The sequence below is a fragment of the Gorilla gorilla genome, chromosome X (assembly GCF_029281585.2).
Source record: "Gorilla gorilla gorilla isolate KB3781 chromosome X, NHGRI_mGorGor1-v2.1_pri, whole genome shotgun sequence".
In the NCBI taxonomy this organism is placed as follows: domain Eukaryota; kingdom Metazoa; phylum Chordata; class Mammalia; order Primates; family Hominidae; genus Gorilla; species Gorilla gorilla.
In genome coordinates, this window is record NC_073247.2 from 27,831,349 (window position 1) to 27,854,274 (window position 22,926).

Sequence of the window (22,926 nt, forward strand, 5' to 3'; positions counted from 1 at the left end):
TTAGTCTGATTGTTGCTCACCATCTCATAGCTCCTAGATTATTTTTAAGATGTTTCATATATTTTGTGCAGGTGAGTAATGTAATTGTCTCTCTGCTCCAAACCCATCTGTTATAGACTGAGTTGTGTCCAAGCCCCCTCCACCCTCCACCCGCACAACCACACACACACAAATTCCCATGTTGAAGCCTTAGCCCCCAATGTGATTGTATTTGGAGACAGGGCCTGTAAAGAGGGAATTAAGGTTAAATGAGGTGATAAGAGTGGTACCCTAATCCAACAGGACTCATGTCCTTATAAGAAGAAGAGTCTCTAGGGATGTGCATACACAGAGGAAAGGCCATGAGAGGACACAAAAGGAAATCAGCTGCAAGCCAGAGAGAAAGGTCTCAGAAGAAACCAAGCTGACTGACACTTTGATCTTGGACTTCCAGCCTCCAGGATTGTGAGAAATAAATTTCTGTTGCTTAATCCACCCAGTCTGTGGTATTTTGTTATAGCAAGACTGATACAACACTCTTCTATAATACTCCATCCTGTGATGTTGGGTCAGGAACTGTGCAAACCCATTTTTTCTTTTCAAGCTGGCTACCTAGGGGGCACTAGAGGAGATTGGAAGGCAGGAGATGGAGGAAAGGACATTCTCCTTCCTGTCTGCTTCGTGTTCCTGTGAGTATCACACCAGAAGTATGGCTCCTTGACCGTGGCAGTTAAATCTAGTTTGGAATTTTCTAACACCTTCATTGCCACCCTTCCTCACCACCACTCCCCCATGAGATACCAGCACCACTGGTTGATGTCACTTCCTGAGAGGTCTGGGTCTCAGCCCAATGGGACCCTCCTCCAAGCTTCTAAGTTTTTATAATTCCTGTATCTCTTTCCTTTGCTTCCCAGCCCCAGGAGTTGTAGCAGCCTGCAGCAGATGTTACCTTTGTAATAACTTAGTGTTCTCGTTTTGCATTTTCCATTACCTGGTTAATAACTTCATACCTAGTTGACAATTCTTTATGTTAAATTATCTTCATTAAAATGGGTGATTTCTGTCTCTTCATTAGATTTTCATTGATTCATATTTCGTTAGTGTTTTATGTGTCTTCTGTGAGAGTGTTGGTCAAAATTGCTGTTCTCCCATTAGCAAAATTAGAAGCTCCTGCCAAATGTTATTATTATGTTATTCAAACAATGGTTGCATTCGTTGCATCATCACTAAGGCCAAACCATGTAGTTTTTGCCCCAAGATAGATGATGGGGAAGTCCTATTTTTAAATGTGTCATTATCCTCTTTCATGGGGGGGGATCTTTCAGCTCTGTTAGGAGAGATGTACACCTCTGGTCTCATATTGGGCTGTTCCCCTTTCAGACTGGACACAACGAAAGGTGGCCTGGCCTGCAGTTTAAAGGTTTGTGAAGAGCAGCTGATATGGTCACTCAATCTGAGACATCACCAGCACACATCATTACTGCATTTTGACTCAGGCTGAAGATGGCTTGCTAACCACCTTGGCTTTTTAGGCTTACAATGATGTGTCTGAACAGGATCTTGCCTATCATCTGGTCCAATGGCCTCCATTCCTAAGTGAAGAAACTCAATCTGGAGGTCCTATGGCCTAATTAATACAAATCAGGAGTAGGACCCAGAATTGCTGACACTATTCCAGTTCTCCTTTCCTTCTTGGCTTTAGTTTCTTATGTGCCCACATGCCCATCCACCTCTGGCCTATCTTATGCTTTGTCTTCTGCTGTCCACCTTTCTAGTCCCCTTGTCTCCCTCAACCCTAAATGCATACTGTGCTTCAGCTAAGCATCATCATTCATTCTTCCCTGAGCACAACACTGATGGTCTTTCTTCTGGACCTTTGTTCCCATTGTTTTTCCTCTGCCTAAGATTCCCTTCCCCCTAATCAAACTGTTAAAATCCCCACCCATCTTCAGGGTCAGTGTAAATGCAATCTCTGTCATGCATCTTTCCCTGGAATACAAAGCTAGAAATAATTTCTCCATCCTCTGTGTTGCTATGACACTCTGTATTTCTGTTGGAATATCCATTAGTTGTACCTTTTTTATAGTTGTTTATTCTCATTTTTTCTCTATAAAATTATAATCCACCTGCATGCAGAGATTCTTTCATCTTTGACCCTCCTCAGTGCCTATCACAGAAGCTTCCATAGAGTAATAATAATAATTGCTATTAAGCCCCATGTTAAAAGTTTTACGTGGATTCTCCCAATAACCCTATGAAGTCAATGCCATTATTAGTCTCATTTTACACATGAAGAACCTGAGACACAGAGAGATTAAGAAACTTGCCTAAGATAACACAACTGGGGATTCCGTCTCAGGGCTGCTAATGCCAAAGTTCAAGCTCTTATCTACAATGCTACACTTCCTTCTAAGGACTATGTGGGGACCTGAATCTATTTTATTGTTATTAAACACTGAAAAGATAATTTGTACTTGGAAAGTATTAAATACTTGAATCTATAAAATTAGTTGTTCTCCAAGTGAGGAAGAAAAAATGAAAACACTAAATAAAGGTTAAGATCCCTCAAATTTTTCTCAGTAAAAAGTGAAATGCACTTCAAATTATTTAAAATTTCTGATCTCCTCTCTCTATTTCGAGAGTAAAGTGTAAGTCCTCTCCCAGAAAAGAATGATTTTATAAAGTGTAATGTGGTTTATGAAACCTTTAAAATGTATGGAAGGAAAGAGAACAACACGAGTCATTATTATTAGTTGGCTTAAATGTTATGAGAACTCGTGTAGGTGAATAAGGGCTGGCATCACTTCAGGAGTCTGCCATTCTTGGATGGGTGTGGGATTATTGTGCTTTATTTTTATCACCTCAAGTGGGACAAAACTAACTACAGCAGTGTCAGTTCTGTAGGATACTAGATATTAGTATAGGGCTCATTTTCCTCACTGAACCCCCAAACCACTTGGTAGTTGAGGGGATTTTAAATGCAAGGATACATAACCAACCATTCCTCAGAACAAGGCCTTCTAAAACATTTGGACCTGAAAAGAAATCCAAGGAGTTAGGTCACAGTTGGCCGGAGTTACTATTATATTTTACTTGGAGGAACTACAACAAGGAAGTGATGGATTAGCAGCAAGGTGGGACACAGTTTTGTGTTTACCTGAGAGGCTGCGTGGTGAAGTGTTCAAGCCTAAGGAAGCTTTGACGGCAGACAGACAGACCCCAGACCGCCCATCTGGGCCTGCCATTTAATAGCTCAGTGACATCGGCTAAGTTACCTAGACTGTAAGCTGCACTTTCATCCTGAGTCAAATGGGGATAATGATACTCATCTTAAAAGGTTGTTATGATGACTTAATAGCACAGTGTGGCTTCCCAGACCTGAGTCATTCCTATATTACCGTATCTGTCAGGGTAATTTTGAGGAAAATTTAGGAAAGGGATCTGTTACAAAAGTGTGGGCAGGGCTCAAGGGAACCAGCTGAGGGACAGTGCAGGACCCAAGGTTAGCAATTGCGGGGAGCTTTTATCACGCCAGGCCTGAAGGGGGCAAGAGGAGAAAACACACACAGGACTGGGGAGCTGTTTAGAGAAGGCTTCAGGACAATGGCCATCAATGAAGGGCCCAGTCAGCCTGCAACGGTCCAGCTGGAGAGGAAGGAGGGAACCGAGCATGTACCTCAGCCTCACTCTCCGCCTACCTGCCATCTCCTGCTGGGGCTTCCCATTGGCTGAGCCCAGCAAAATGCCAGAAGCAAGGGAGTTGATGATATGGTCCATGTCAGTTAGCTTCCTGGTAGAGGGCAGAGGGAAGGAGGCAGACAGAGGTGGGTGCAGAGGGGCAAATGGAACCTATCACTACACTGCCTTGATTAATGTTTGCTCATTTCCCTTTTAAAATAAAATTTCCTTTTATTAACTGAAATACATTTGCTTTCTAAAAGAGACTTCTTAAACCTCATCCTAAGCAATGATATCCATGAAATCATAGGTTGGATATGCTAGTTTTTTTCCTTATAATATAGAGTAAAATCAATATTAAAATGGAAAGTGTGCACATATGTACTACATTTTGGGAAGTGTGGTCTCAGTTCAGAGCTTGGAACATAGTAAATACTCAAGACAGTGGTCATTTCTGTTGCCGGAAGTTGCAGATGAACATGCAGTGGAACACATTGTGTGTATTCAAGCTAACTTTAAAAAACGTATGTTACTATTACTAACATGATGTTTTCCCAATGCATTTTCTAACTATATATTGCTAATTTATAGAAAAACATGATATAAGTGAGTTTTGTGTATTTTTAAAACAACTGGTCCATCTTAATAAATTTGATTATTTGGTCCATTGATTTTCCATTAGATTCTTTTGGTTTCTCCAGCCAAACAAGCACATCATTTGGGAATGCTGATAAGTTTTTCCTCTTATTGCTGTTTAATGATGTCTTATCATAGTAGCTAGAACCTATAGGGCAATGTTGAACAACAATGGAACAACAACGGTGGTATCTGGAATTCTTTGTTTCTTCCTTACTTCAGTGGAAATGCTTCTAGCTTTTTGTTGTTTGATGTTTTTAGTAACATTAAACATGATGTTGGCTATTGGCTTATGAAAGATATTTTTTATCTTGTTAAGGCAGTGTTTTTATATTTCTGGTTGACGAAGAATTATTATCAGAACGGGCATTGTGTTTTACCAAATACTTTCTTTTTTCTTCTTTCTAAATATTTTTTATTTCAATAGCTGTTGGGGTACAAAAGGTTTTTGGTTACGTGGATGAATTTTCTAGTGGTGAATTCTGAGATTTTAGTGCACCCGTCACTCGAGTAGTGTACATTGTACCCAATATGTAGTATTTTTTATCCCTCACCTCCCCCTTCTGAGTCTCCAAGGCCCATTATATCATTCTGTATGCCTTTGCATACTCATGACTTAGCTCCTACTTATAAGTGAGAACATACAATTTTTGGTTTTACATTCCTGAGTTATTTCGCTTAGAATATTGGCCTCCAGCTCCATCCAAGTTGCTGCAAAAGACATTATTTCATTCATTTTTAGGGCTGAGTAGTATTCCATGGTTATATATATATATATATATATATATATATATATATATATATATATATATATAATTTTCTTTATCCACTCGTTGGTCCATGGGCACTTCAGTTGGTTCCATATCTTTGCAGTTGTGAATTGTGCTGCTATAAATGTATGTGTGCAGGTATCTTTTTTGTTTGATCACTCCGTTTTCTTTGTATAGACACCCAGTAGTAGGATAGCTGGATCAAATGGTAGATCTACTTTTAGTTCTTTAAGCAATCTCCATATTGTTTTCCATAGAGGTTGTACTAATTTACATTCCCACCACCAGTGCAGAAGCATTTTCTTTTCACCACTTTCACACTAACATCTACTGTTTTTTGACTTTTTAATAATGGCCATTCTTATAAGAGTAAGGTGGTATCTCATTGTGATTTTAATTTGCATTTCCCTGATGATTAGTGATGTTGAACATTTTTTCATATGTTTTTTGGCTGTTTGTATAACTTCTTTTGAGAAAAGTCTATTCATGTCCTTTGCCACCTTTTTGATGGGATTATTTGTTTTTTTCTTGATGATTTGTTTGAGTTCCTTGTAGATACTGGATACTAGTCCTTTGTTGGATGCATAGTTTGCAAATATCAAACGCCTTTTAAATGTCAGCTGAGACCTTACATTTTTGGAATAAACCCTGCTTGATTATGATGTATAATTATTTTATTATATTGTTTTATTATTCTTTCTAGAAGAGTTAGATCTTGATTGAATAAAAGGAGAGTGTGTATGCCTAAAAAGTCATGTTCAAGATTTAAAAAAAAATTTTAAATTATTTTTAAAGATTTTTGTGGGTACATAGTAGGTGTATATATTTCTGGGGTATGTGAGATGTTTTGATACAGGCATGCAATGCGAAATGAGCACATCATGGAGAATGGAGTATCCATCCCCTCAAACATTTATCCTTTGAGTTACAATCCAATTACATTCTTTGTTATTTAAAAATATGCAAAGAAGTTATTACTGACTATAGTCATCCTATTGTGCTATCAATAGTAGGTCTTATTCATTCTTTCTATTTTCTTTTGTACCCAGTAACCATCCCCACCTCCCCCTCAACCCCCCACTACCCTTTCCAGCTTCTGGTAACCATTCTTCTACTCTCTATGTCCCATGTTCAGGATTTTGAGGAACTAAACATGTACATAAAATTCAAGTACATAGTTTTCTGTGGTTCATAAGCATGATGATTGGGTTTTCATGCTCATGTGTGAGATGTGCCTCCCTCAAACCTTGTTACGACGTTGGCACATTACCCATCTGATGTGAAAAAAATTACATACTATTTACTCTGATGAAGAATAAGGATGTAAGAGCCTATTAGTAAAATTGTATGTTGTGTGTAGAATAACGTTTAAAATAACGTTATATGAGAAATAACTGTAGTTGCAGGTTCCCAATAAAATAGAAACATCCCTCACTGGTATGCAGGCTATTGAGTCACTATTTTAACTCCAGCACCTTAGTAGTTTCTCAAAGAATGGAGGGACCGAAAGTTAGAAGATTCTGTCTCAGCTGTTCTTGCCCTTTCAGAATAGAATTCCAGGCAGAGATTAATTTGGGCCTTGAAAATCTTTCTACTTTTTTTCTACTTCAGAATCAGACTTTTCTTTTTCTGTACCTACTTAGAGTAAGTAAGTTTATCCTAGTATGAGCAAAGACAACTAAGTAAGTAAGTAACAAACCAAAATGTAGCATAAAGGAGTTGCATGTATGTGTGTGATGCACACATATGCATGGAAGGGATGTACTTTACATCTGTTTTTTGTTGTTGTTGTCATTTTTTTTTAATTTTAGTAGAGACGAGGTCTCACTATGTTGCCCAGGTTGGTCTTGAACTCCTTGGCTTAAGCGATCCTCCTGCACAGGCCTCCCAAAATGCTAGGATTGCAGACATGAGCCACCATGCCTGGCCACCTTTGTAATCTGCATAAATCTGGGCCACCCTAATGTTCACCTCCGCTTAGTGCATATTCAGAAGATACACTGCTCTAACAATCCAAAATAATTGAAAACCTATTTAAATTGTTTACAGCAGTATCCACAAAATGTAAAGAGGGAATTCCATTCATAGCACTCAGCCAAATTCCTCTTCACTCACCTTTCATCATAACTTCATCATCACAACTATTGCATTATGAGGAAAGCCCCATTTCTTTTCAATTTCTTTTCTCTTCCTTGAAGTTACGTACTCTCGACCCTTCCCATTGCAAACCAATCAAACTCTTTTCAGTTCAAGCCCTCACCCATTGGCCAGATATGTATGTTAAGGCCCAATAACTATTAGGCAAAGGCAAAATCCTTACTAGGCAGAGTTTTTATTTTGTTTTGTTTTCCTATAATACATGCAGAAACAAAATTTCCAGGCAACCTTTAAACGTCTTCTTACCAAGGCCTTTAATTTTCCCCCTACAGTAAATATTTCACCATGTTCTAATGTGATAGATTCTAAATCCCCTCCACCTCCATCAGTGAAATTATAGAACAGCCAATAAACGACAAGGGGTCAAAAGCAGGGAGACCTGGGTAGTCCAGGACCTAGCAAAGGAATTCTGCAAGTAATGGAGTGTTGCATTTGTTGGCAAAAACATGGTCACAAAAAGTACCGTCTCTTCTACTTGGCCTGGTTCCCTCGAAGCTGAAGTTTCCCAAAAAGTATTACTAAAGTCTCAAGAAAGAGCTACAGGAAGAACAAGGTGCATAAGGTGTCTCTCTGCTTCTTGGAGCTGGAGGGTTTCCAAGGGCTGAGATACATCTAGATGGAGGAGGGGGCCCTGACTGCCTTGGGCTGTTTCTGTCCCTGCCTTTGCCCCTGCCCATGCCCCTCAGTCTCTAAAGCCCAGACACCCCCTCCAGCAGAGTGATGAGCCTATTTTTAAAGACCAGGCATACTCTGAATGAATAATGACTTCTCTTTTTCTCTACCCTGTGCCAATCAGTGACTCATCAACCATTTTCTAAATGACTGTGTTTTCATTCCCCAGTTTCCTTCACAGTGCGATATTAGAGAAGATTAAATGCAGCCCCTAGCTGCCTCCCTCTGCTTTTCTGCGTCTTGTTTTAGAGATGTTAATGCCCCCAAAATAGAAGCATTTCATTGAATACTGATCATTTAGTGACAAGTGAAAACACACACACACAGCCGTGTTAGGGAAAGGTTTGTATGACTTCCAGGAGGAGGATGGGTAAAAAGAAAAGAAAGTGGTATCTTGGACTATGATGGCAAATGTGGTATCTCATCTGGACCTCATTCCCTGCCCCTCACTGGACTCCTAAATTTCCAGGCTGGGGCCCTTTATTAAGGAGCTACCTACACTTTGTATGGTCACTTTCTACTCCTTGCTATTCTCTTACTGCCAAATCATTGTTTTCTTTTCTAGGGTTTTCTCTTCCTACTGCTGCTCCCGGACATCACTGTTTCCAAAATGAGGCTAGCCTTTTGTCCCAGGGGAAAAGAGAGGGTTTGGATGGTGAACATAAACTCATCACCATTTTTGGGCTAGTTATACTTCACTTATCCTGCTGCTGATGGGCCTGTGGTCTTATCTTCTTGACCAAAAAGAAGAAAAAAAAAAAAGAAAAGAAAAAGAAACCCAACAACCCAATCCCAATCCTTAGATGCCCCTCCTCTACTGTGCCAGGGATCTTCTATTTGTTCTTCTCCACCTTGCTCTGTGGCCCATGAGCTTCATTTACATGGATTACATCAACAGAATTCTCTAGTCCACAGACTTCCAGATGAGTTTGAACTGGGGAGAGTATCAGAAGTAGATTTGGTGGGTTGGGGGTGGGAGGACAGTGAGATTTAGGTATTTATTCTGCTCAGTTCTATCTTTGGCCTGATTCTGTCCCATACCCTAAGGTCACTGCTTCTTTCAAGAAAGCCTGCCTACATTACTCTCTCCTTCTGGTAACCACTCTTCCTTTGGGCCTAGGGGTGGTAACAGCTCTGCTGCTAAGTCCTGAGTCCTTGCATTGTGCCCACTTGCTGCCATTGTGTAATTAGTCCCTCAGTAAAAGAACACCAACATGGCACATGTATACATATGTAACAAACCTGCATGTTGTGCATATGTACCCTAGAACTTAAAGTATAATAAAAATATTAAATAAATAAGTAAATAAGTACAATAAAAAAGCAGAGTTCATTATTTGTTTATAGCTTTTCCAAGAAAGCCTTATTGAAATATAATTGCTATTCAATAAAGTGCACATATATAAGAAATTAATTGTACACTTATACGTGTACACTCATGAAATCATAATCACAATCAGAATAAAGAATATATCCTTCAAAAAAAAAAAAGAATGCTCTTCAAATCATTAATCGGTTTCCTCTTAAGATCCCAACTGGTCCTATCTTCACCTGTTCTCCGTCCCCACCCTGCCCTGTCATCCTACTTTACTCTGATTTTTCTCTCACTTCCTGCAGCATCTTCTGGCCTCCTTAGGCCTCTAGCATGAAGCACAGCGAGCCTTCTGAGGCATCTGCTGAGCCTTAGAGACAGCATCAAAGGGGCACAGTGGCAGGGATGAGCCTTTCTGGAGCAAGAAGTACGGCCTCTCAGAAATCTTCAGACTTATGATCTCAACGTGTTGTGCATGAGCTTCAGTTGCTGGGGTTAAAGGATGAGGATTGATTTGGAGCTGGTCTCCCTTGACTAGAGCAGTGATTGAAAAAAAAAATGGAGCTGGATTTTTTTTATCATGGCTCAAGCCCTCCACATTACAATGTACTTGTCCTGAGCCTGCAGGACTTCTTCCTCTGTGAATCATTCCCAGATCATCTAAGGCCACAGTAAGCTCTACAGCAACTGCATCTCAATAATCATAATAATCATAATTATAATCATCATAATGGCTACCAATTACTGAATGCCAACTCTTTGCCTCAGTAAACCAAATGGAAGTTTCCATCTCACTCTTAAGGGCTGGCTTCCGCACGATATTTGAGAAAAGGTCACATTAAATCCCTATCCATTCCCAAGTTGTCCACTGGGGTCCCTTGGCTTCCCTGAGTCACGTGTTACTTCCGGTTCCACCAGGGGGCGCAAAGAACTTCACTGTGGGTGGAGGTCTGGAGCCCTAAGAGGGCCTGCACTTCGGTATGTCTGGGAGTTTTGCGGGGTGGGGTGGAGGGGGGTGTAGTGATGATTGCCGAGTCCCAGCTCTCACTTTCCTTCCCGACACAGCCAGACTGTGATGCGGGTCTGTCAGTCTGTGAGGAAGGTTTGAGTAGCATCAAAGGGAAAACAGCCTGTGAAAGGAAGGATGAAAAATCGCAGGACCCTTTGAGGTGTTTAGCTGTCACAGGGGGACTCTTAGAAGCACACCCCAGTTCATGTCCTGGCCCTGGCTCTCCGCCTCCACCTCAAGTCAGCTCTCTCTGTGGAAGCCCTTCCTTCTTCCACCTCTGCCTCTCCCCTTTTGGAAATGTTCATCCACTGGGACCGTTCTCACCCCCAGGATGCATCCCTCTTCCCCCAGCAGGACCCCTCCTCCAGTGTGAGTTAGTCAACGGGAGGACCTCTGCCCTGTCCCCTGGGTGGTATATATCTGTTCTCTCTCCCTCAAGACCTGCACGCTAAGGTGAGGGACAGATGCATGTCTTTACTCTTCAGTTTGTCTTGACAGTAGCTGTGGGCAGCGCTCTCTCTCTCTCTCTCACTCACACACACACACACACACACACACTTGCAGAGATCTCCCAAGGACAAATATTGATTCTCGGGATCAACATAGTCTACACCCAGATGGAGAAAGAATTCTTTCCCTAAGTGCTTCCACACTTTGCAAGGCCCCTCTTCCGCAGTGAACTTGGTACTTCACATCATTATATGATAGCAGTTGGTTTGTCTATTCATTTTTCCCTTTCAAGTTGCTCAGTCTCGGCTCTTTGAGAATGGACTCTTTAATGGCCACCCCTTTCTCTATGCAAAGACCCAGTCCAGGTGGAGAGATGGCCAACTATATGAGATATTGCATTTCTTAGTTAAGGTCCCTCCTCTGCCCGATGGAGTGGGTTTGGTTTCATTCCTCCAGTTCCATATATCTTAAGCTCTAGACCCTCACAACTTCCTGGGGTGGCTGAGATTCTTTTCCCACATTCTTTGCCCTAGTGAATGGCCCATCAGTCTGGGGACATAGGAATTGGCCTTTTCTCCTTTCATGCTCTAGCCCTTATATCACATACATTACCAAATTCTGGTGATGTTAACTCCTTGACTCTTTCTGGAACCTATCTGCCTCTTTCCATTCCTCCCACTTCCACCACTCCCACCACTGCCGGCATGGTGGCTGCCAGTCCGTTCATCCCGTCATCCTTCCCATCCCTTATCTGCCATTGCTGTTCACTTTTTCATTAGTTGTATGTGATCATGCCTCCCCCAACTAAACTACAAGCCCATGAGGGCAAGAATTTTGTCCATCTGGTTCACTTCTGTATCCCTGGTGCCTGGCACAGTGCCTGGTAGGTAATAGGCTTTCAATACTTACTTGCTGAATGAATGAATAAATTGTTGAGTCCAATTCACTTATCTCAGAGGCTGGGAGATAAAGCCTCTAGCACTGTCTTGTATACAGGAAGCTGTCGAAGAATACCTGTTGGATAAATGAGTATTTCTTTTGCTCAAGGCCATGTAGCTAATTAGTGGCAGCACTTAAATCAAGTCTTCTTACTCCAGGTGATTCATAGTCTTGGCTGTACATTAGAAACACCTGGGGAGTTAAAAAAATTCCTGATGCCCAGGCTATACTCTAGACCAATTAAAGTAGAACTTCTTGGTGGGGTCTAGATGTAAATATTTCTTAAAGCTTGCCAGGTGGTTCTGATGTTCAGCCAAGGCTGAGAACCGTATTAAATCATGAAGTAGGGCCAAGGTAACCCCACACTCCTCACACTGCATCTAATAGAAAAAGTTTGAGAAAAATTAAAAACCTCACTGAGTGAATTGAACATTGAATGCCCTCAAATAGTGGTAGCTTGTGGGAGAAAGAGAGCACGTCATCATATTGGGTTGGGGTTGGGGCCATACCCTGGTAAGAACCAACATGTGTTAATCTCCAAAAGTGAACCCTGAGGGCAGAGAAATTGTTTTGTAAGGTGGGTGTAGGCACTAGAAGAAAATAGGTAATAAGAATGTATTCGAGACTGGTTACTGGGAAGCTATTGCCTAATAATCCTCTTAGACCACAGAAGAGTAACTACAGGGATTTGAGGTGGATTTTTTGTTTGCGTCATTTAAAATGGGCAAATCTCCAGCTGTGTTTACCAAGGAAACCCTTTTAGGCAATGATGGGTAATAGGTTGGAGGAGTTGTTTTCTCCCAGAAAAACATCATGTTGGATAGCAGTAGTACTTGGTGGTTCATATTATCCCAGAATCGCCAACCCCTTTACTTGAGGCTTGTTTTCAGGACTGCCATATGTGAAGCTGGGAATTATGACTTGAAAGAGAAGTGAGAAAAGAAAGGATGGGTGACTTGCCCAAGGATTGCTTTAAGTCATTGAAATCACTGGGAGAGAATGCTGTTCTCAGAGTTCCCAGTTTTGAGCCCCTGCTCCATCCTTGGGATGTTACCCTAACCACAGAGGGCCAATGTCATGCAATTAGAACTCCTTACAATGACAGTTTCTTAAATACATTACTGGGTTTCTTAAAATATGAGGGAACAGCAAAGTAAACCACTGTCCAATAGCACAGAATTAGATTTTGTCTATTTGTAACATATATAATAACTAGATACTGACATTAATATATAAAGTACTTAAGTTAGGTATTATGACTCAATAAAATGTTTAATTGAAATACTATGTTTACATGGCCAATACTTCTATTTATAAAGAATTGCCCAGAGGGATTTTGCAGAGCTATGAAGATGCATGGACTAGCCTGTCAATTTATTCTAGGTTTTAGCCGTTCAAGTGGCATACACAGGAGAACAAGACTAAGGAGGAAGAAAGGTTATACCGATTCCAGGGCTTTACTACGATGGAATCCTGTTTTGGATGGAAAAACCAAGCCATAGTTATTGTAAAGCTGATGGAATTGGCCCAAATGGAAACTCAATTGCAGTAGCTTTTCTTACCTCCCAAGTCTAACAGTTCTCTCATGTTACCTTCATTTTACACATTGCTTTATTCCTCTGGTGTGGACATAATCTGCAGTGTACAATTCATGTATTTTAACATTAAAAACAATAAACCAGCATGCAAGAATTCAGCATGGATTAATATTGAAAACATCAGTGGTTGGAAACATGCAATCTTGAAATCAGAAGGGTCATTTAGGTCAGTTCCTTCCCTCTAGGTATTTGAATGTTTAAACACCAAGATGTTGAGTTTGGAGACAGGTCATTGTAAAAGATCTCTAGGACTAGAGAGTCCATAAACTCAATTCAGGGTTTCTACAGTCAGGAGACTTGTATCATTTGTTTATTTCATATCTTAAAGTATTTTTTCCCCTGGGTGAAGCCCATTTCTTCTTGTTTAGAAAACATTACAGTATAAGAAGACAGGTCCTAGGGCAGAGGAAGGTTTCATAGGCCATAGGACACTAACAAGGTAGTCTTTGGCAAAAAAGTGGTCACCTTAGGGCTGTGCAATGAAAGAGTAGGGAAGAGTGGGGCAATGTTCTACTTTTGAATACTTAAGAACTGTTATCTACTTATCTACTAATATGATAAAAGATTAAGTTCCCAAGGCATGCTACAGCTGTAAATTGAGCTTATGGTAGAACAATCATAGTTACTCAGATCATATGTGATTTCAAAAATCAGCTCTCTCAGCATTTCCATTTTATGGACGCTTGAATCCCTTTGAAAGTAATGCCATCTTTCCAGTTCCTTAAAATATTAAAAGATCATTTTCTTCTTTTTGTATGGTAAATAATTTAAAAACCCAATTTTAAGCAAATACTGTTTAATTTTAGGTTAATAATTGATTAAACAAGTAATTAAAACTTACTAGGAAACACACTTAATGTAATTTTTTACTACTATTCATAATCTATAAAAACAAATTTTAATATTTTCCTATTTAACAAATGACATTATTTATTGGCCTTAAATTGCTTATATAATAAAAACTAGACCGTCAACAAATTAAATTGACATATTATTTTGTATGTGGTTCTGGGACTGAATGTACATCAAAATTCAGTAGAAATTTAAATCTATGTTCAGACATCAAAATAGACAAAAACTATTTTCGTGACGATGTTAATAATTTATATTGTACTTTTTATATATGACACATTTGAAGGTTTTTAAAAATGATAATGTGGGATAAAAGTTTTAATGCTATTTTCAATGAGCATAACAAATCACAGTGTGAATAGTTTTTATTTAGTGCAAATGCAAAATGGTAAAATTATCACTATACTTTCTAAATTTAACATTAATTATTGAGGTACCGGAAACATCCTGATGAGTACATAAGATTTTGATAAGTTGAATACTGATCTAGAGGAGATTATCATAATTATTCCTGTTTTTATGCTTCACATTAACTTGTGCCTCAATATTAAGAACGCTTATGCATCTTATCTTATGCACTGGCCAGTTGAGGGTCAAATTATGATTAGCAGTTAAAACTATTAGCATGTTACACTGGTCAGAACCAACAAGGTGGCTAGCTATGTTTAGTTGGATGATGATATATTGTGTGAGTTATAAGCAAGCCCCTCTAATTTCTACTAACCTTAATTCAAATGGGAATGTTTTCTGATGGTTTGTTCCAAAGGAGAAATGCAACAAATTCTATTCCTTATTAATTAAAGAAAAATGGCTACAGACACTGCCTTAGATCAGGATCCCAGGAGCAGAACCTGAGGTGGGGAATTTTCAGTGCAGATGATTTAGTAAGATAATGCTCCCAGGAGAAACCTGTGAAGTATGAAGGAAGCAGAGGTGGCAGGGGAAGGATCTAAGCAAAGATGTGGGTTCAGGAGAAGGCCAGCCTCAGCCTGATGCCATAGAGAGTGCTGGAGTGTGAGTACCAGCACAGGGTTTGTTTTGCACCCCACCATTGAGTCATTGGCCATGGGCTTCCCTTCTTGGGGGATATAATCTTCCAGGCGGGACCCTCTGAGATACAGGAAATCCTCCAGAGCAGGGTGCACCTGTGAGCAGTTAACATCCACAGCCATGGGGGCTGAGTGTGCTGGCTGGGTGAAGAGAATCTGGAAGGGGAATCAACCATCATCTGCTACAGACATAATTTCTTTTTATTATTTTAAGTATATAAACCCAGTAGAAGCAGCTCCTGAATACATAAACTGTTTGTTGTGGAACAAATGAATGTTTAATATTGTGTGCCTGTCTCTCCCTAATTGTCTCTCCCTAACTGGAAGTTAAGCTCCATAAGGGCAGGTCTTGTTCTCATTAGTTTGCAGATGATTCCTTGGTTCCTAGAATAGTCACAGACACATAGTAGGTATTTGTTGGATAACATCTATGGAATGAATGAATGAGACAGATCCAGAACCCTCATCTCCTGAGTTTTGTAGCATTGCTTTGTAGGGAATTGGTACTCCTGCCAGTCAGAACCACATCTGACTGCTTGTACAGTGGCCGACCCAAATAGGGGCGTTTTTCTCACAAATACAAGAAATCTGGAGTGGGGCAAATCCAGGTATGGGAGGACACTTGGCTTTATTATTTATAATCCAGGAGCCTTCTCTCCTTTAGCTTTACCATCCTTTGCATGTGACTTTTATCCTCATGTATGACACAGTCACAGGATGGCCCTTCCATCTCAGTCTGGATTCCATTCTGGTGTGTGTGGGGGGGATGGGGGGAGATGAAAAGGGAAGGAGCAGGAAGCAGCAGCCCATGTATCAGGAAAACAGAAACATTTCCAGAAATCTCTAGCAGATTTCCATGTAGATGTCCTTGTCCAGAACTGTGTCATCTGGCCAATCCTGAATGCAAGGGAGTCTGGGACTATGAGCAGATTGGCTGGTGACATTGCCACACAGGACAAAATTGGGATTGCGTTAGGAAGGAAGAAGGGGATAACGGGTGTCTGCCACTGTAGCAAAACTACACCAGGCCTATGGGTGTGTGAATACAAATACCCAACAGCAAAGAAGGCAACATTCAAATAAAAACGGAAAATAATTTTAAAAACTCAAAATCCCTTCTTTCTTCTTTTTCTGCTTCTCTATCCTTTTATTATGACTTTCTTAGCAACCAAGGTGAAGTTGTCCCCAAAGTCAGTAGGCAGGAAATACTTTAAACGTGTTTCAAAACAGATCAAAATGAAGCTGTAACTAAGGCACTTGCCTACAGCCCTTTTTTTCAACAAAATTCTTGTACCACTGTTTATTTTCATCCTAGTGGCCTGGTATTCCATCTGTACACTAGTGAGTGTGTAGGATGGTCACCTTTTAAATTCTTTTTCTCTACAGTAGGAAATTCAGACTCCTGAAATGTTTCTGCTAGTGTTGTCATTACTATAGGAGACTCCTAGCTGCTATTGTGCTTTATAGCAAGTCTTGAGTTTCTCCATGGAGAAGGTTTTATTATTTCCAGACTCTTATTGAACCCATTATGAGGCCATCGAGACATGATGAGAAATAAAAATGACTACTTTGTGCACTGGGCTGTTATTCCTGGATCTTTACAATTGAAGTGGAGAAAGAAAACACCTCCAGAAAAATAATTTAAGAGGCATGGCTTGTTGGTTGTCTCAGATTTGATCCCAGGAGTCCTGTAGTTCATGCACAAATATGAAAAGGACCACATAAGTATGTTTTAGTGACATTTTTTAGTTACAAATCTCCTGGTGACAAAATCACCTTTCCCATTAAGGGTCATCTGGGTGCACAATTTAAGGGCTGGCCTTTCTATTAAAGTGCCTTTGCTTCAAGAGTTCTGAATTTCCATTTACAGAGGAGTTTTCTCTGAGTGTTTGATCATGCTGGGTTTGAAGTGGTGTGTTGATATTTTTGTGCCTTTGTGTTCCCCATTCATAAAATTGGCTGTAATTTTGATTGTATTGATGAGGAGGTACCGAGTCAAATATCCTGGCCCCAAGAGGGTAAGACACCATTTCTGCAAGTAGATTTGTTAGCTAAGTTCATCAGAAGGGTATAACAGTTCCTTCCAAAGAATAAGACTCACACCTAGTATTGCTAATTGGCCAGATATTGTTTTTGTTATTTGTTACAGCTTGTCTAATGCAATATCATATATTATTATCCAAGTGAGCATCTTACGGTGATGTTAACTTGTTATACACCCACATAAAATACGTTATTCTCTGGTTTTCTTATTAGATTTACTAACATGTCATTGTTGTACCATTAACATTTAACAGCCTAGGAAGAGGAAAGAACATGCTATATTATACAACTCTTGGCAAAGCCAACACTGATATAGAGAAGTCATTAAGCTTCGGGAAGTTTTTACTTTCTTGTATGCAATTTCTTATCATTAATATACAGTTTGTATTCCTCCCAGGCCCCCTGATTTTGTAAAGGAAATAGAAGGAGAGAAAGGCGGAGGGGAGCCAGGAAGAGACACAAATGGACTGAGCCATTTCTAGTGCCTGCACTTACATCAGTGATTAATCAAACTAATGGGGAGTTCTAATTCGGTGCTTTGCTACCCTTAAGCCCTGTAATTGCGGTGTCTCTGAACCCAAAGGAAACACGTTGCACTCTGCATGCCCAGGCGCATAGCTTTTAAATCTTCATAACTCTGTAATTACTACAGTGCTTTCCTTCAAATCTGGCTCAATTTCACTTCCTTAATGAGCACCACAATCTTGATAAAGTTTGAAGTTTGCTGCCTCTGCTGTTCACAAGGACTCAACCCCAGACTGATAATGTGAGTTGTAGATTTTACTCCCTCAAGTTTCTCTCCAAAAGAGCTGATTTATTACAGGACCACCACAGTCAAAAGCAATTCCTCTGAGTCAAGGCCAGCACTGGGTGTTTTCATCACAGAAGGGTGCTTGGGGAGGAAATTCTGAACAGTTAAAAAGTGGGGGGAGCTTATGAACTCCTGGAGAATGGCCGTTTAGCTTTATTAGCAACCTGTGCCCTAGAGACTGTAGTTCATCCTACCTAATTGAAGACTTTTCTTCATAGGAAATATATTAAAAATCTTCCACTTCCTCTTTATAAACTGAGCCCTGCCAAGGAGTGAAAATTATAAATCAGCTATTTTTTAAAAGAAAAAAACCAACATAATTTCCACATTATTTCTCCTACCGCCTGGTTTTCAGGGTTTTTAAAAGACTTGTTGAGAATGCCATTTAGTGATTATAGTCAAAAGCACATTTTCTCCTGCAGCTGGTTGGAGGGTGTCTTAATTTTAGCCACTGTTTTGTTTTTAACCATGTAGCGCTGCCTCGTCTTGGCTTTGGTCTTTCCGTTTCTAACCTGTGAGAACCAGCGCCGAAGCTTGCGTTGTCTTTAGAATCCCTGCTCCGGTCTATGTTCCCCCCAGACAGTGTTAATCGCTCTGGGATTCTGAATAGCACTTAATTCTTATCTCTATTATAGCTTGCCTGGCGTTGCACTACAATTATTTGTTTACGTGTCTGTCTACCCCACTAGACAACACCCTTTGAGAGCAATGTTTATGTTTTCTTTCCTTTTATATCTCTGGCATCTCACAGAGGCCTAAGCACCCAATAAATGTTTGCACTCAGTAAATGGAAGCATCCGGTCAATGTTTGTTACATCACCAAAGGAACGAATAAGTGAATGAAACTCCATTGTTGTTTGCTATCACCATCTGCTTTAATTCTGTCAGTTATTTTGAGTTATGTATTTGCAGTTCTGACTAAATCCAGATTTGGCATGTTTAAAATTATATTCAGTTGTAAAATGTGAGGCTAGGATTTTTGAAGATTAGAAAGAAGTAAGAATTTCTCCCACAGGAAACAATGTGAGTAATCAACAGTTCTCTGCAAAGGAAGATAAAAGGCTGGTTGGAATAGTCTTTGTATTCACAGTCTTTGGCATTTTGGGAAAACCATTTTAATAGCATTATTTTTTCTGCCCATGTTTTCCTATCAACAAAATGCAGAGAGAAACCCCTGTCCTTCACACTTGATAGACTAAAAGAAGATTTTTAAGGAAGAAAAGCACAAGCTGAAACAAGGGAAAACCTTCAATGGTAGTATATAGTCTTTTTTCTCCCTCGAAACTATACATATGGTAGTTATCAATATATGTGTAAATATATTTATGTGTATGGTGGATTAATATTTTGATGTATTAATGAATATGTTTCTCTCCCTGTGTTTCACGGGAATACCTGTACACAAAGCCACATTCAAAGTTCCTGAAATGGAAGAACTTGGACTTTAGAGTTGCAAAAAGTAAGCTATGAAGGCTTTGGACATCATAAACCACACATATGGAAGAATGCATGCTTCCTCATTCAAGATGGCATACCACCATGGGCTGTGAACTTCCTCCCATGAGCCAGCAAAACTAAAGGAAAGAGGGATTTGGGGACTCTCAGAGCTCAGCAACTAACATTAAACTTTGGAGAAACTCTTGGAAAGCCTGACGATGGTGGCCTCCTGGTGTGGGAGAGAGAGGAGTGAGTAACATCTTTCTGTGACCCTTCAGTCGGCTATGTGTATGAGCTCTCTCCATATGTTTTAAGGCTCTCTGAAGTTTATCCTTTATTTTTCCCTTAAGGTGTTGTTCTGTACTGTAACTTTATTTGTAAGTGCAGTTTAAGTGTAGGATAGCCATGAGCCAAAAAGTTTTCTGCTTCATTGTGAACCACATGACTCTCCAACGATTTCCCAAGAATGACAACCTCACCCTCCTCCACTCCTCACCACCCAGTTTCAAATCTGCTCTTCTTCCTTCATGAGATATTATAACATTGCATTTTATGTACAAACTATATTTATTTACTTTCAAATTGTAGCCCTTCACCTATGTAAACTTGCTATATTTTTCTATCTGTGAAATGGTTTAAGTAACTTAGGTTGGGAAGGAATGCTCATAATTTTTTCCAATAAAATTAATGCAAATATTTTTTATTTAACAGGTTTTTACTTAGTGGCAGGACTTTTTAGGAGTAGATTACATTGATTAAATGAGGAATAGGATCAATTAGGTGGAGGAAAAGACACTTCAGTCACTATAATTCAATGATTATGCTAATGTGCCCTGTGTATCTCCTGGCATTTCTTAGCCAAAAGAAATATTTTCAAGTATAAATAATGGTAGGATATTCAAATCAGAACATTTTTAGTGAAGAGTGTTTTAGGAATCTCTGCTTTGCCGCTTGTGAGGTTCTATAGGAAGCCTGACTAGGGTTCCGTGGAGGCATGAGGACAGCCAGGTTGAGGACAGTGGTGCCTCACGGTGCTCTCAACGCCAATCTTCAAGTTCAGCAAAGCCCTTCTTCCTTCTGGGCTGGAGCAGGCAAGAATGTAACTGTGGGGCGTGGTGACACAGACAGGATCTTTCATTCATTTTACAATGGCATACAGTTTATACTGACTAAACATTTGAATTTATGGGTGAATTGTGCTGGCCTTTGAGCTGCATGAATGACTGCTGGGAATTAGGTGATGGGGTCATTTAAAAATGTTTCCTTTCCGTTCTATTTTGGCTACAAGTGCATGGTAAATAAACGTGTACATGAATAGTGGGGAGGCGGTGTGATTGGGAGAGATCAACACACACATAACAATCTGGTGTAACAATCAGGTGTAACAATCTGGCTTTAGAAAGCAACCTTGACTTCATCAGAACTTTTTGTGGGAAAATTTGGAGTAAAATGTCACAATTCAGGATTTAAACAAGAAAGACACAGCTCCCACGTATGCTGAAAACTCATCAGCTTAAGACTATTCACATGTCCTGTCAGGATTACATGTGTTGCTACCCTTTTTAAAATTTCAGTATTTTAGTTCTAGAAAGCAGGAATAAAACCCAAAAATGTGTGTAGGGGTGTGTGTGTGGGGGTAATTCACATGGGAGGGACTTGAGTTTGGAAAAGGGTAGGATGGGGCCAGCAGGCTGTCTTGAAGCTGCCTTCCCAAAGCTAGCAGTTTTTTATTTAGATGGTGTCACTAATGTAAAACAATCGTTACATTTTCTAAAGATACCTTTATTCATATCTTACAGAGGACTGGGAAAACATCAACCAACCATATCAATGAATATGATCATTTGTATTAGGTTTGGTTTTGGTGACTTTGAAGGAGGGTGTCTTTCTCCCCAAATAAAACAAAAACAAAAACAAAAACGTAATGTGCTCTTGGAAAGGTCACTGGGGACCACCACCAAAAGAAGGGGAGGGGACAGCGAGAATGAAGGAGATCAAAAGCCAAAATTAAAGGTTTTTAAAATTTTAACCAAAGGGCTTTATTAGCACAGAAGTCAGAGTCGAGGAGATTACAAAGAGGGCACTCCTTTTTGCATCCTTGAACTGTGCTTTGAATCATTTTGAAATCTCGGCTTGAATCTGAGCTGATCACTTGGGGGCAGACACTAAGGTAGCTGGCCTGTTTTTTAGCTTAATTACCCCCTTGTACCCTTTCTCTCCTGGGCCTTTGCCCTTCCTTTCTGATCACTTATTTTGGGAGCCCTGGAAGGAACTTGCCAATAATCTGAAACTCCCTTTAGGAGTGAGAGTCCCACACCACTTATTCATTGCCCCTGTCAGTGCTCAGATGGGCCCACTCCACTGGCGCCCTTGCTATTAATAGGACAGTGCTAGGTAAGGGAGAGTGAGAGGCAGGGCAGCCTGTTGCCACAAGGCTTGCTAACCAGATGCCTTTAATATCCCTCATTGTTCTCCATGCTTCCATGTGTTTAGGGAGAAGTGTCTGGCTTGCCTACCCAGCAGAACTCATGTTCAGAATTTTGAACGTATTAAAAAGTCAAGCTCAATTTAAAAACAGCTAGCTCAATGCTTTTCAGATTTGTGAGATAAAAAACAAACCTTAAAAGACCTTGTTCCAAAATATTCTTTTCTTTCATTTTTTATTTGGAAACAAAACCAAATTTAAAGTTGCAAGAAATGTACAATGAACCCTGATATGCCCTTAACCTAGACTATTTTGAACATTTTGCCACATTTTGTTTTTTTCTCCCTTCATACATACACATTTTTATTATCATCATTCTTCTTGTTGTTGTTACTGAAACATTTATGTGTACTTTGCAGACATCATGGCCCTTTACCCCCAAAGCCTCAGCCTGGATCTTTTATGAACAAGGATATGTCCTTGCCGAAAATTTTGGGTTTTTTTCTTTTTTTTTTTGTAGAATAAGACAAGGGTCTGTTGAAGCCTTTAAAACCAAAGCGTGGGCCAGTCCAAAGTGCTGACTGTTGGAGCCTCCTCCCTCTCCCGCCTTTAGAGGGAGGAGAGGAGACACCACCGCAGGTCTGGAGGACTTTATTGTTGCCATAAAACATATTTTTTCCATGTTCTCTTTAGAAACACGAAAAGAGGCTGCATTCCCAAGATCTGGCTTGTGGCTTTAAAATAAAAAATATTTTTACAGTATACTTTTTGGAGGCATGAAAGCACGTGTTTTATTAACATTTCCCAAACTCTTTTTACTGACGGCATACAGCCTGCAGCCTGCTGCAATCGAAAATGCATGCCTTTTTAGAAATTATACCTTTCAGTTAACTGAAGGGGAAAACTTTCCCTTCTTCTGTAAATCATCATCTCTCTGATGGAGAACTTTAAAAATCCTGTGTGTGATCAGCACAGTAGGGTGAGGAGGAGGTAATGCCGTTTATCTCACCCAACGTGCAATGAGTTTCGTAAGCAGTTTTCTGGGGATTTTGCTCATTGGTGGTTTGGGTCTCATTCACGATATTCTATAGAGCCCGTGCCCAAAGCAG

General features: G+C 40.0%; 1 non-coding gene across 1 annotated transcript; it reads left to right on the forward strand.

Annotated features, from left to right (window-relative positions):
* Nucleotides 1-6,239: 6,239 nt before the first annotated feature.
* Nucleotides 6,240-6,343, forward strand: LOC115932562 (small nucleolar RNA U13). Its single transcript, XR_004068827.1, has one exon. It is a non-coding gene; the product is annotated as a small nucleolar RNA U13 (small nucleolar RNA).
* Nucleotides 6,344-22,926: the final 16,583 nt, after the last annotated feature.